General features: G+C 47.3%; 1 non-coding gene across 1 annotated transcript; it reads right to left on the minus strand.

Moving 5' to 3' along the window:
- Positions 1 to 2,468: 2,468 nt before the first annotated feature.
- Positions 2,469 to 2,608, minus strand: LOC144808194 (U11 spliceosomal RNA). The gene has a single exon (XR_013606719.1). It is a non-coding gene; the product is annotated as a U11 spliceosomal RNA (small nuclear RNA).
- Positions 2,609 to 2,933: the final 325 nt, after the last annotated feature.

Below are 2,933 nucleotides of genomic sequence, written 5' to 3' on the forward strand. Positions count from 1 at the left end.
GTGCATCCCTGCATCATGGTGGTACATATTTGAGTGCAAAACAACAGTTGATGGACAGAATGCAGAACAATGTCATACGTTCACCCCAGTACAGAGATCTGGGCCTAAATCCATCGTTTTTTTGCACTCCACTCCACACCACCCCTGTTCAGACATGGCCATATGCAAATCAGTTTTGACGCTGTGCCTTATGGGAACAGTCCAGCCCAAACTGCCAAGCCATGTCTTTCCTGGACCGGAATCAAGCCTCCTACAACCGGTTTCTGGCTATCAGTCGTTTTCAGCCAGGATAGCTTGACTCCAGTGGTGTGGAGAGCATGGGACTCACGTCTGAGCATACCCATCCCACTCGGGGTGACAAATGCAAAAAACAGTTGATGGACAGAATGCAGAACAATGTCATACATTCACCCCAGTACAGAGATCTGGGCCTAAATCCATCGTTTTTTTGCACTCCACACCACCCCAGTTCAGACATGGCATATGCAAATCAGTCTTGACCCTGTGCCTCATGGGAACAGTCCAGCCCGAACTGCCAAGCCATGTCTTTCCTGGACTGGAATCAAGCATCCTAGGACCGGTTTCTGGCTATCAGCCGTCTTCAGCCAGGATAGCTTGACTCCAGTGGTGTGGAGAGCACGGGACTCACGTCTGAGCATACCCATCCCACTCGTGGTGACAAATGCAAAACTACAGTTGATGGACAGAATGCAGAACAATGTCATACATTCACCCCAGTTCAGAGATCTGTACATATTTGAGCCCAAAAGAAGGCCTGTTGTCAATTGTAGGTCACAAATGACAGCCTGTACGTAATGATTTGGGACACATGTGAAACGCTGATGAGTGGGATTCCATACTATCTTTGACACACAGAAATGGCATTTGAAATATGTGACACCTTAAACAGCCTCTCTGTACAGAGGTGACACGCCCACCATCTATTTTCAAATGATGAGATTGTTAGCACTACATGTTGCACTTACACTTGTCAGAGTGATGTGCTTGTACAGAGGAGTGACATGCACTCAGGGAATGTGTGTTGTAAGAAATGTATTTGCACATGCTGTGCCTGTGGTCATTTTGTACTGTCCCATGATTGCTAAGGGCTGGGACAATGTGACATGCTCATGTGAAGAAATTGTCAATGATGGTGTTCCGACGGCTATTCCTGCTGCTGTTGCAGTGGGGTGCGGTCCACTTGCCTCATCATCCTCATCATCGTCCGGTGCATCTGGCACTTGAATTCATGGGGCATTGGTGCGTACGCATATGTTGTGCAACCAGAGGCCAACAGGTGCAGCACAGCCAGCAGCTTTGTCTGCAGAGGGATGTTGGTTGTCTGCTGTACTGGTATTGTCAGCCTGTGGGCAATAATGGTCAGGATGCAGAGGATCGTTGTCCCTTGAGCCTGTATTGGGCAATGACATCCTCTGGTACTAAGTCTGGGAGGCTGGTGCGTTTTTTTGAAGGTCTGCTATCTTTGTCTGCGCTGCCTCTGTGGTAGTCCGGGGGGGTTGGTGGCGGGCCTGGGGGTGGTGGCGGTGGGTGTTGTGGCTCTCTTGGGTGTCCGGCCTGCATGTTCAGTTGCTTGGGGCATCTGTTGTTCTTCAGGTGTGGCTCTGGGCTGGGCTCCCTTTTATGGTGCAGGTTGTCGTCCGACTTTACACCAGGTAAGAGCAGGTGTTAAATCCCTGCTGCTAACGCACCTTATCGCATTTTTGGGATCTTATCGTCAATCTGGCTGATTGTTGAGAATGTTGCGAAGTGGTGTTGTCGCGGCTTTTTGCACAGGAACGCCTACTCTGCATATCATTAGCGTTAGTTGCCGGTGTCATCTGTGGCGATGTTTTAAAACTGGCGATATCGTCTGTTAGCACCAGCTTGTGAATAGGGCGATACATTTATCGCCAGTTTGGCTGCAATAAAGTGCCGCTAACTCGGCGATAAATCCTTGAGAATATGCCCCAAAGGTTTATCCATCCAAGTAATACCCCAGTAACGCCCCCTTGACGCAAAGCAATGCAAAGCAGCATAAACTGTTTTTTCGTGAAATTAAAGAGGCATCTTTCCAAGACAAAATGCATTTTTCAGCTGAAAAGTACATACCATGTCATGTGCCACTTTGTGCTGGCACAGGGCCTAAGGTACCCACATTCCCCAGAGAAAAATACTGGCATTGATATGTTCACCTTTTAACATTCTGGGAAGGCCCACGCATGATACATAAATAGAAATGTAATTACAGTTGTACTTAGTTTACTTGTAATTACTGTTTGAAGTGTGTAAAGGTAAGGGATAAATAATTACGGCGTTAGACGATTTTTTGAACGGCCCCGTCCCACTCTACGAAGGCTTTCATAAATCAGGGCTAACCTTTACACGTACACACGTAACTTTAATGGTCATGCCCCACGTCAATGAACCATTGTCAGATAGCAGCTTTGATTTTATATTAACAGTTTTATTGAGGCGCACGGACAGTCGGTCACCAGCAGCCCCGGTCACAAAAATTATGTTTCCGAAATCTCTTGATATCGATTCCGCACAAAGAGCTCCAGGTTGCCCCGTAGCTCCCTGTGTGCCACTCACGGCAGAAACCCTTTTTAGCACGACTTTCTTGGTAAAACACTCCGGCTGACGGCTAGTTCTATGTCTGTTAGCGCGAGAACAACATGTCATTTAAATACCACGCCGAATGCGTTTAGGAAAAGTCATGAGCATGCTCAATGAAATTTGTCGTCTTCAGCTAAATTCTCAACATAATTCACGGTAAACAAGACTGCGCGAAATGCAAATAAAATTGCATGCTGGGAAAAAGAAAGCTTCTGCCGCCTGTTGCAACCGGGTGAGTCTATCCTGGTCTGCTCCATCTTTGGCACCAGATTTGAAAGTTGATGTTTAGGGAGGATCTCACTCACAGTCACAACTCC

Source organism: Lissotriton helveticus, chromosome 1_2 (assembly GCF_964261635.1).
Source record: "Lissotriton helveticus chromosome 1_2, aLisHel1.1, whole genome shotgun sequence".
Classification (NCBI taxonomy): domain Eukaryota; kingdom Metazoa; phylum Chordata; class Amphibia; order Caudata; family Salamandridae; genus Lissotriton; species Lissotriton helveticus.